This window comes from Triticum aestivum, chromosome 6D, assembly GCF_018294505.1.
Source record: "Triticum aestivum cultivar Chinese Spring chromosome 6D, IWGSC CS RefSeq v2.1, whole genome shotgun sequence".
Taxonomy (NCBI): domain Eukaryota; kingdom Viridiplantae; phylum Streptophyta; class Magnoliopsida; order Poales; family Poaceae; genus Triticum; species Triticum aestivum.
The window spans coordinates 88,208,726-88,221,266 of record NC_057811.1 but is presented as its reverse complement, the minus strand read 5'-3'; positions in this window follow the sequence as shown (position 1 = coordinate 88,221,266).

Below are 12,541 nucleotides of genomic sequence, written 5' to 3'. Positions count from 1 at the left end.
ATTTTCATCTTCACGTAATTCTCCAACTGTCCTGTTTGATCTTTATGAAAAATCTTATACCATGGACTTAGAGGATTTTACTTCTGCCTGCAAACTTCCACAATGGGGTAGTGTTAGTGAACCCCGTAAATCTAAATTTAGAAACTTTCTTGCTGGTATAACCGTGGGGGAATCTAGAGATATAGCACAAGCTACCATAGGGAGCATTCATTTTCCTGCTATACATTATTTTGCTCTCTTCATAGGTAGGTGCATAAATGGTAAAGATGAAGCATGTCATATGTGTGTCCCTGACCTTAGTATTCTTAGGAGTGCTGTGTTAGGAGACAAATCTTATAATTTGGGAGCCATTGTTGCACGTAGGTTGCATAATAATAGATTTAATGGAGATTTCTTTGGAGGAATTTATGCAACCCGCTTAGCTGATTTTCTTGGTGTGGACGTTCGTGAGGATGATATTGAGTTGCCTCCTACTTATTTAGACTATAATTCTATGGTCTACCACCAGTTTGTCGAGAGGAATGAATCACCTCTCCGATATCGCTTAATCTTTGACAAACGGCATGCTGTCCGTATTACTCTCCCTGCTCCTGCCTTCTTTGATAATCAGGCAAAAGGAAGACATTTTATTACCAAAGAGGAGGCAGATGAGTACGAGAGGAGGGCGGAGGCAGCTCGCTGCCACGCTGCAGCTCAGGAGGCGATAACCGCTGCATCTCAGTACGACCCCAGCTACACCTACGGGTATCCGCCAGGCCATCCGTGGCAATGAACCAACTTAGGCCAAAAGCCTAAGCTTGGGGGAGTACGTATTTCCCACCGACATTACATTTATGTTCACACACTCATTGCTAGATGTCGGTGCTCATACTCTTTCACTGTAATATCCATGCTAGTTTATTTTCTTTTTCTTGCTTTCTTCTTGTGTGTTGATAAACTTTAAGAAAAACCAAAAAAATTAGTGTAGCTTTTAGTTAGTTTACTTTTCTTGCTGTAATAGTAATAATTAAAAAGAAAACCCAAAAAGATTTCATGTTCTTCTTTTGCTGGTTGGGAGCTTTCCCATGTAAATAGCTTTTATTTCTTTTCTTTGGGGGTCGATAGGAGAAGACCATGATTAAATTGTTGAAGTGGCTCTTATATGCATTATTGTTGATTTAACCAGGAGCCTGTATTTCCTTGTCTTCTCCTGTTTATTGAATGCTCGCAGATTCCGGCTTAGTCCAATGCATGTGCACTCATATTATTATTCACATCGTTCGGACGTGCAAGTGAAAGGCAATTATGACGATATATGATGGACTGACTGAGATGAGAAAAGCTGGTATGAACTCGACCTCTCTTGTTTTTGTAAATATGATGAGTTCATCGTTCTTGATTCAGCCTATTATGAATAAACATGTTTGCAATGACAATTAGAGATCATAGTTGCTTATGCCATGCTTGATTAGCTATGAGTTATAATGGTTTACCTTGCGTGCCAACATGCTATTAAAATGGTTGTGATGTGGTATCCTTCTTTGAATGATTTAAGTGACTTGACTTGGCACATGTTCACACATGTAGTTGAAACAAAATCAACGTAGCCTTCACGATATTTATGTTCATGGTGGATTATATCCTACTCATGCTTGCATCCAATGTTTATTAATTTTAATGCATGTTCATGACTGTTGTCGCTCTCTAGTTGGTCGCTTCCCAGTCTTTTGCTAGCCTTCACTTGTACTAAGCGGGAATACTGCTTGTGCATCCAATCCCATAAACCCCAAAGTAATTCCATATGAGTCCACTATACCTTCCTATATGCGGTATCTACCTGCCGTTCCAAGTAAATTTGTATGTGCCAAACTCTAAACCTTCAAATAAACATTCTGTTTTGTATGCTCGAATAGCTCATGTATCAACTAGGGATGTCTGTATCTTCCATGCTAGGTGGGTTATTCTCAAGAGGAGTGGACTCCGCTCCTCACTCACGAGAAAATGGCTGGTCACCGGGATGCCCAGTCCCATGCTTTATGCAAACTAAATCAAAATAATTGCAAACAAAACTCCCCATGGGACTGTTGCTAGTTGGAGACACTCGTTGTTTCGAGCAAGTCATGGATTGATGCTTGTTGGTGGAGGGGGAGTATAAACTTTACCATTTTGTTTGGGAACCGCCTATAATGTGTGTAGCATGGAAGATATCGCCATCTCTTGGTTGTTATGTTGACAATGAAAGTATGCCGCTCAAAATATTATTTATCTCTATTTCAAAACCGAGCTCTGGCACCTCTACAAATCCCTGCTTCCCTCTGCGAAGGGCCTATCTATTTACTTTTATGTTGAGTCATCACCCTCTTATTAAAAAGCACTAGCTGGAGAGCGCAGCTGTCATTTGCATTCATTACTGTTAATTTATATTGGGTATGACTATGACTGGATCTCTTTTACCATGAATTACAATGTCTAGTCAGTCCTTGATCTTTAAAGGTGCTCTGCATTTATGTTTTGCGGTCTCAGAAAGGGCTAGCGAGATACCATCTTATTATATCATATTATGATTGTTTTGAGAAAGTGTTGTCATCCGAGATTTATTATTATGGCTCGCTAGTTGATTATGCCATTGATACGAGTAAACATGAGACCTGAGAGTTATTGCAAATGTGGTTAGTCATAATCTTTGCTGAAAACTTGAATGCTGGCTTTACATATTTACAACAACAAGAGCAAACAGAGTTTGTAAAAGTTTTTCTTTATCACTTTCAGTTTGTCAACTGAATTGCTTGAGGACAAGCAAAGGTTTAAGCTTGGGGGAGTTGATACGTCTCCGTCGTATCTACTTTTCCAAACACTTTTGCCCTTGTTTTGGACTCTAACTAGCATGATTTGAATGGAACTAACCCGGACTGACGTTGTTTTCAGCAGACTTTCCATGGTGTTATTTATGTGCAAAAACAAAAGTTCTCGGAATGACCTGAAACTCCACGGAACGTCTATTTGGAAATAATAAAAAATCCTTGCAAAAGATGAAGACCAGGGGGCCCACACCCTGGCCACGAGGGTGGAGGGCGCGCCCCCTACCTCGTGGGCCCCCTGGAGCCCCTCCGACCTCAACTCCAACTCTATATATTTGCTTTCGGGGGGAAAAAATCAGAGAGAAGGATTCATCGCGTTTCACGATACGGAGCCGCCGCCAAGCCCTAAAACCTCTCGGGAGGGCTGGTCTGGAGTCCGTTCGGGGCTCCGGAGAGGGGGATCCGTCGCCATCGTCATCATCAACCATCCTCCATCACCAATTTCATGATGCTCACCGCCATGCGTGAGTAATTCCATCATAGGCTTGCTGGACGGTGATGGGTTGGATGAGATCTATCATGTAATCGAGTTAGTTTTGTTAGGATTTGATCCCTAGTATCCACTATGTTCTGAGATTGATGTTGCTATGACTTTGCTATGCTTAATGCTTGTCACTAGGGCCCGAGTGCCATGATTTCAGATCTGAACCTATTATGTTTTCATGAATATATGTGAGTTCTTGATCCTATCTGTTGGAAATATAGCCTAGAGGCAATAATAAAATGGTTATTATTGTATTTCCTTGTTCATGATAATCGTCTATTGTTCATGCTATAATTGTGTTTTCCGGAAATCGTAATACATGTGTGAATACATAGACCACAACATGTCCCTAGTGAGCCTCTAGTTGACTAGCTCGTTGATCAATAGATGGTTATGGTTTCCTGACCATGGACATTGGATGTCATTGATAACGGGATCACATCATTAGGAGAATGATGTGATGGACAAGACCCAATCCTAAGCATAGCACAAGATCGTGTAGTTCGTTTGCTAGAGCTTTTCTAATGCCAAGTATCATTTCCTTAGACCATGAGATTGTGTAACTCCCGGATAGCGTAGGAATGCTTTGAGTGTGCCAAACGTCACAACGTAACTGGGTGGCTATAAAGGTGCACTACGGGTATCTCCGAAAGTGTCTGTTGGGTTGGCACGAATCGAGACTGGGATTTGTCACTCCGTATGACGGAGAGGTATCTCTGGGCCCACTCGGTAATGCATCATCATAATGAGCTAAATGTGACTAATGAGTTAGCCACGGGATCATGCGTTACGGAACGAGTAAAGTGACTTGCCGGTAACGAGGTTGAACGAGGTATTGGGATACCGGCGATCGAATCTCGGGCAAGTAACATACCGATTGACAAAGGGAATTGTATACGGGATTGATTGAATCCCCGACATCGTGGTTCATCCGATGAGATCATCGTGGAACATGTGGGAGCCAACATGGGTATCCAGATCCCGCTGTTGGTTATTGGCCGGAGAACGTCTCGGTCATGTCTGCATGGTTCCCGAACCCGTAGGGTCTACACACTTAAGGTTCGATGACGCTAGGGTTATAGGGAATAGATATACGTGGTTACCGAATGTTGTTCGGAGTCCCGGATGAGATCCCGGACGTCACGAGGAGTTCTGGAATGGTCCGGAGGTAAAGAATAATATATAGGAAGTGAGGTTTTGGTCACCGGAAGAGTTTCGGGCGTCACCGGTAATGTACCGGGACCACCGGAGGGTTCCGGGGGTCCACCGGGAGGGGCCACCAACCCCGGAGGCCTGCGTGGGCCAAGTGTGGGAAGGGACCAGCCCCTAGGTGGGCTGGTGCGCCTCCCACAAGAGGCCCAAGGCGCATGGAAAGGGGGAAAGGGGAAAACCCTAGGCTCAGATGGGCCTAAGGCCCACCTAGGGTGCGCCCCCCTCTCTCCCCCTCTTGGCCGCCCCCCTCCATCCAATCTAGGGCTGCCGCCCCCCTAGGGGTGGGAACCCTAGAGGGGGCGCACCCTCCTCCCCTCCTCCTATAAATAGTGGGGGTTTTGGGGCTGCAGAAGACACGAGTCTCCCTCTCTCTTGGCGCAGCCCTACCCCTCTCCCTCCTCGTCTCTCGCAGTGCTTGGCGAAGCCCTGCTGGAGTGCCACGCTCCTCCATCACCACCATGCCATTGTGCTGCTGCTGGACGGAGTCTTCCCCAACCTCTCCCTCTCTCCTTGCTGGATCAAGGCACGGGAGACGTCACCGGGCTGCATGTGTGTTGAACGCGGAGGCACCGTTGTTCGGTGCATAGATCGGATTTGGCCGCGATCTGAATCGCTTCGTGTACGACTCCACCGACCGCGTTCTTGCAACGCTTCCGCATCGCGATCTTCAAGGGTATGAAGATGCACTCCCCTCTCTCTCGTTGCTAGTTATTCCATAGATTGATCTTGGTGATGCGTAGAAAATTTTGAATTTCTGCTACGTTCCCCAACAGTGGCATCATGAGCTAGGTCTATGCGTAGATTCTATGCACGAGTAGAACACAAAGTAGTTGTGGGCGATGATTTGTTCAATTTGCTTGCCGTTACTAGTCTTATCTTGATTCGGCGGCATTGTGGGATGAAGCGGCCCGGACCGACCTTACACGTACTCTTACGTGAGACAGGTTCCACCGACTGACATGCACTTGATGCATAAGGTGGCTAGCGGGTGTCTGTCTCTCCCACTTTAGTCGGATCGGATTCGATGAAGAGGGTCCTTATGAAGGGTAAATAGCAATTGGCATATCACCGTTGTGGCTTTTGCGTAGGTAAGAAACGTTCTTGCTAGAAACCCATAGCAGCCACGTAAAACATGCAACAACAATTAGAGGACGTCTAACTTGTTTTTGCAGGGTATGCTATGTGATGTGATATGGCCAAAAGGATGTGATGAATTATATATATGTGATGTATGAGATTGATCATGTTCTTGTAATAGGAATCACGACTTGCATGTCGATGAGTATGACAACCGGCAGGAGCCATAGGAGTTGTCTTAATTTATTGTATGACCTGCGTGTCAATGAAAAACGCCATGTAATTACTTTACTTTATTGCTAACCGTTAGCCATAGTAGTAGAAGTAATAGTTGGCGAGACAACTTCATGAAGACACGATGGGATCATGATGGAGATCATGGTGTCATGCCGGTGACGAAGGTGATCATGCCGCGCCTCGAAGATGGAGATCAAAAGGCGCAAGATGATATTGGCCATATCATGTCACTTTATGATTTGCATGTGATGTTTGTCATGTTTACATCTTATTTGCTTAGAACGACGGTAGCATAAATAAGATGATCCCTCACTAAAATTTCAAGAGATGTGTTCCCCCTAACTGTGCACCGTTGCGAAGGTTCGTTGTTTCGAAGCACCACGTGATGATCGGGTGTGATAGATTCTAACGTTCGCATACAACGGGTGTAAGCCAGATTTACACATGCGAAACACTTAGGTTGACTTGACGAGCCTAGCATGTACAGACATGGCCTCGGAACACAAGAGACCGAAAGGTCGAACATGAGTCGTATAGTAGATACGATCAACATGGAGATGTTCACCGATGATGACTAGTCCGTCTCACGTGATGATCGGACACGGCCTAGTTGACTCGGATCATGTATCACTTAGATGACTAGAGGGATGTCTATCTGAGTGGGAGTTCATTAAATAGTTTGATTAGATGAACTTAATTATCATGAACATAGTCAAAAGGTCTTTGCAAATTATGTCGTAGCTTACGCTTTAGTTCTACTAAGATATGTTCCTAGAGAAAATTTAGTTGAAAGTTGATAGTAGCAATTATGCGGACTGGGTCCGTAAACTGAGGATTGTCCTCATTGCTGCACAGAAGGCTTATGTCCTTAATGCACCGCTCGGTGTGCTGAACCTCGAGCGTCGTTTGTGGATGTTGCGAACATCTGACATACACGTTTTGATGACTACGTGATGGTTCAGTGCGTAATGTTAAACGGTTTAGAATTGAGGCACCGAAGACATTTTGAAACGTCGCGGAACATATGAGATGTTTCAAGGGCTGAAATTGGGATTTCAGGCTTGTGCCCACGTCAAGAGGTGTGAGACCTCCGACAAGTTTCTTAAGCCTACAAACTAAGGGAGAAAAGCTCAATCGTTGAGCATGTGCTCAGATTGTCTGAGTACTACAATCGCTTGAATCGAGTGGGAGTTGTCTTCCAGATGAGATAGTGATGGTTCTCCAAAGTCACTGCCACCAAGCTACTGGAGCTTCGTGATGAACTATAACATATCAGGGATAGATATGATGATCCTTGAGCTATTCGCGATGTTTGACACCGCGAAAGTAGAAATCAAGTAGGAGCATCAATTGTTGATGGTTAGTAAAACCACTAGTTTCAAGAAGGGCAAGGGCAAGAAGGGATACTTCATGAAACGGCAAATCAGTTGCTGCTCTAGTGAAGAAACCCAAGGTTGAACCCAAACCCGAGACTAAGTGCTTCTGAAATGAGGGGAACGGTCACTGAAGCAGAACTGCCCTAGATACTTCGTAGATGAGAAGGCTGGCAAGGTCGACAGAAGTATATTGGATATACATTATATTAATGTGTACTTTACTAGTACTCCTAGTAGCACCAGGGTATTAGATACCGGTTCGGTTGCTAAGTGTTAGTAACTCGAAATAAAAGCTGCGGAATAAACGGAGACTAGCTAAAGATGAGATGACGATATGTGTTGGAAGTGTTTCCAAGGTTGATGTGATCAAGCATCGCATGCTCCCTCTACCATCGAGATTGGTGTTAAACCTAAATAATTGTTATTTGGTGTTTGCGTTGAGCATAGACATGATTGGATTATGTTTATCGCAATACGGTTATTCATTTAAGGAGAATAATGGTTACTCTTTTATTTGAATAATACCTTCAATGGTCTTGCACCTAAAATGAATGGTTTATTGAATCTCGATCGTAGTGATACACATGTTCATGCCAAAAGATATAAGATAGTAATGATAGTACCACATACTTGTGGCACTGCTATTTGAGTCATATTGGGATAAAACGCATGAAGAAGCTCCATGTTGATGGATCTTTGGACTCACTCGTTTTGAAAAGATTGAGACATGCGAACCATGTCTATTGGTATATGCATGAAGAAACTCCATACAGATGGATCGTTTGGACTCACTTGATTTTGAATCACTTGAGACATGCAAATCATACCACATGGGCAAGATGACTGAAAGGCCTCGTTTTCAGTGAGATGGAACAAAGAGCAACTTGTTGGAAGTAATACATTTGATGTGTGCAGTCCAATGATTGCTGAGGCATGCAGTGAATATCATTATGCTCTTACTTCACAGATGATTTGAGTAGATGCTAAGTATATTTACTTGATGAAACACAAGTCTGAATTATTGAAAGGTTCAAGTAATTTCAGAGTGAAGTTGAAGATCGTCGTGACAAGAGGATAAAATGTCTATGATATGATCATAGAGATGAATATCTGAGTTACGAGTTTGGCACACAATTAAGACATTGTGGAAATTGTTTCACGACTAATACCGCCTGGAACACCATAGTGTGATGGTGTGTCCGAACATCATAACTGCACCCTATTGGATATAGTGCATACCATGATGTCTCTTATCGAATTACCACTATCGTTTATGGGTTAGGCATTAGAGACAACTGCATTCACTTTAAATAGGGCACCACGCAATTCCGTTGAGACGACACCGTATGAACTATGGTTTAGAGAAACCTAAGCTGTCATTTCTTAAGAGTTTGGGGCTGCGATGCTTATGTGAAAAAGTTTCAGGCTGATAAGCTCGAACCCAAAGCGGATAAATGCATCTTCATAGGACACCCAAAACAGTTGGGTATACCTCCTGTCTCAGATCCGGAAGCAAAAGGGATTGTTTCTAGAATCGGGTCCTTTCTCGAGGAAAAGTTTCTCTCGAAAGAATTGAGTGGGAGGATGGTGGAGACTTGATGAGGTTATTGAACCGTCACTTCAACTAGTGTGCAGCAGGGCACAGGAAGTTGTTCCTGTGGCACCTACACCAATTGAAGTGGAAGCTTGATGATAGTGATCATGAAACTTCAGATCAAGTCACTACCAAACCTCGTAGGTCGACAAGGATGCGTACTACTTCATAGTGGTACGGTAATCCTGTCTTGGAAGTCATGTTGTTGGACAACGATGAACCTATGAGCTATGGAGAAGCGATGGTGGGCCCAGATTCCGACGAATGGCTCGAGGCCATAAAATCCGAGAGAGGATCCATGTATAAAACAAAGTATAGACTTTGGAAGAACTACTTGATGGTCGTAAGGCTGTTGGGTACAGATGGATTTTAAAAGGAAGACGGACAATGATGGTAAGTGTCACCATTAAGAAAGCTCGACTTGTCGTTAAGATGTTTTCCGACAAGTTCAAGGAGTTGACTATGATGAGATTTTCTCACTCGTAGCGACGCTAAGAGTCTGTTGGAATTATATTAGCAGTTACTGCATTATTTATGAAATCTTGCAGATAGGATGTCAAAAACCATTGTTTCCTCGACGATTTTCTTGAGGAAAGGTTGTATGTGATACAACCAGAAGGTTTTGTCAATCCTGAAAGATGCTAACAAGTATGCAAAGCTCCAGCAATCCTTCTAAGGACTGGAGTAAGCATCTCGGAGTTGGAATGTACGCTTTGATGAGATGATCAAAGATTTTGGGTTTTTACAAAGTTTATGAGAAACTTGTATTTCCAAAGAAGTGAGTGGGAGCATTATAGAATTTCTGATGAGTATATGTTGTTGACATCGTGAAAATGATGTAGAATTTCTGAAAAGCATATAGGGTTATTTGAAAAGTGTTTTTCAATGGAAAACCTGGATTAAGCTACTTGAACATTGAGCATCAAGATCTATAAGGATAGATCAAAAACGCTTAATAGTACTTTCAAATGAATACATACCGTGACAAGATTTTGAAGGAGTTCAAAATAGATCAGCAAAGAAGGAGTTCTTGGCTGTGTTACAAGGTGTGAGTATTGAGTAAGACTCAAGACCTGACCACGGCAGAAGAGAGAGAAAGGACGAAGGTCGTCCCCTATGCTTTAGACGTAGGCTCTACAGTATGCTATGTTGTGTACCGCACCTCAAGTGTGCCTTGCCATGAGTTAGTCAAGGGGTACAATAGTGATCCAGGAATGGATCACATGACAGCGGTCGAACTTATCCTTAGTAACTAGTGGACTAAGGAATTTTCTCGATTATGGAGGTGGTAAAAGAGTTCGTCGTAAAGGGTTACGTCGATGCAAACTTTGACACTAATCCGGATGACTCTGAGTAGTAAACCGGATTCGTATAGTAGAGCAGTTATTTGGAATAGCTCCAAGTAGCGCGTGGTAGCTGCATCTACAAGATGACATAGAGATTTGTAAAGCACACACGGATCTGAAAGGTTCAGACCCGTTGACTAATAACCTCTCTCACAAGCGAGATATGAACAAACCCCATGGGTGTTGGATTCATTACAATCACATAGTGATGTGAACTAGATTATTGACTCTAGTGCAAGTGGGAGACTGTTGGAAATATGCCCTAGAGGCAATAATAAAATGGTTATTATTGTATTTCCTTGTTCATGATAATTGTCTATTGTTCATGCTATAATTGTATTTCCGGAAATCGTAATACATGTGTGAATACATAGACCACAACATGTCCCTAGTGAGCCTCTAGTTGACTAGCTCGTTGATCAATAGATGGTTATGGTTTCCTGACCATGGACATTGGATGTCATTGATAACGGGATCACATCATTAGGAGAATGATGTGATGGACAAGACCCAATCCTAAGCATAGCACAAGATCGTGTAGTTCGTCTGCTAGAGCTTTTCTAATGTCAAGTATCATTTCCTTAGACCATGAGATTGTGCAACTCCCGGATACCGTAGGAATGCTTTGGGTGTGCCAAACGTCACAACGTAACTGGGTGGCTATAAAGGTGCACTACAGGTATCTCCGAAAGTGTCTGTTGGGTTGGCACGAATCGAGACTGGGATTTGTCACTCCGTATGACGGAGAGGTATCTCTGGGCCCACTCGGTAATGCATCATCATAATGAGCTCAAGTGACTAATGAGTTAGCCACGGGATCATGCGTTACGGAACGAGTAAAGTGACTTGCCGGTAACGAGATTGAACGAGGTATTGGGATACCGACGATCGAATCTCGGGCAAGTAACATACCGATTGACAAAGGGAATTGTATACGGGATTGATTGAATCTCCGACATCGTGGTTCATCCGATGAGATCATCGTGGAACATGTGGGAGCCAACATGGGTATCCAGATCCCGCTGTTGGTTATTGGCCGGAGAACGTCTCGGTCATGTCTGCATGGTTCCCGAACCCGTAGGGTCTACACACTTAAGGTTCGATGACGCTAGGGTTATAGGGAATAGATATACGTGGTTACCGAATGTTGTTCGGAGTCCCGGATGAGATCCCGGACGTCACGAGGAGTTCCGGAATGGTCCGGAGGTAAAGAATAATATATAGGAAGTGAGGTTTTGGCCACCGGAAGAGTTTCGGGCGTCACCGGTAATGTACCGGGACCACCGGAGGGTTCCGGGGGTCCACCGGGAGGGGCCACCAACCCCGGAGGCCTGCGTGGGCCAAGTGTGGGAAGGGACCAGCCCCTAGGTGGGCTGGTGCGCCTCCCACAAGAGGCCCAAGGCGCAGGGAAAGGGGGAAGGGGAAAACCCTAGGCTCAGATGGGCCTAAGGCCCACCTAGGGTGCGCCCCCCTCTCTCCCCCTCTTGGCCGCCCCCTCCATCCAATCTAGGGCTGCCGCCCCCCTAGGGGTGGGAACCCTAGAGGGGGCGCACCCTCCTCCCCTCCTCCTATAAATAGTGGGGGTTTTGGGGCTGCAGAAGACACGAGTCTCCCTCTCTCTTGGCGCAGCCCTACCCCTCTCCCTCCTCGTCTCTCGCAGTGCTTGGCGAAGCCCTGCTGGAGTGCCACGCTCCTCCATCACCACCATGCCGTTGTGCTGCTGCTGGACGGAGTCTTCCCCAACCTCTCCCTCTCTCCTTGCTGGATCAAGGCACGGGAGACGTCACCGGGCTGCATGTGTGTTGAACGCGGAGGCACCGTTGTTCGGTGCTTAGATCGGATTTGGCCGCGATCTGAATCGCTTCGTGTACGACTCCACCGACCGCGTTCTTGCAACGCTTCCGCATCGCGATCTTCAAGGGTATGAAGATGCACTCCCCTCTCTCTCGTTGCTAGTTATTCCATAGATTGATCTTGGTGATGCGTAGAAAATTTTGAATTTCTGCTACGTTCCCCAACACTATCTTGCAAGTCTATAGTCACCTACTATGTGTTATGATCCGGCAACCCCGAAGTGACAATAATCGGGACCACTCCCGGTGATGACCATAGTTTGAGGAGTTCATGTATTCACTAGGTGCTAATGCTTTGTTCCGGTACTCTATTAAAAGGAGGCCTTAATATCCCTTAGTTTCCATTAGGACCCCGCTGCCACGGGAGGGTAGGACAAAAGATGTCATGCAAGTTCTTTTCCATAAGCACGTATGACTATATTCGGAATACATGCCTACATTACATTGATGAATTGGAGCTAGTTATGTGTCACCCTATGTTACGATTGTTACATGATGAACCGCATCCGGCATAATTCTCCATCA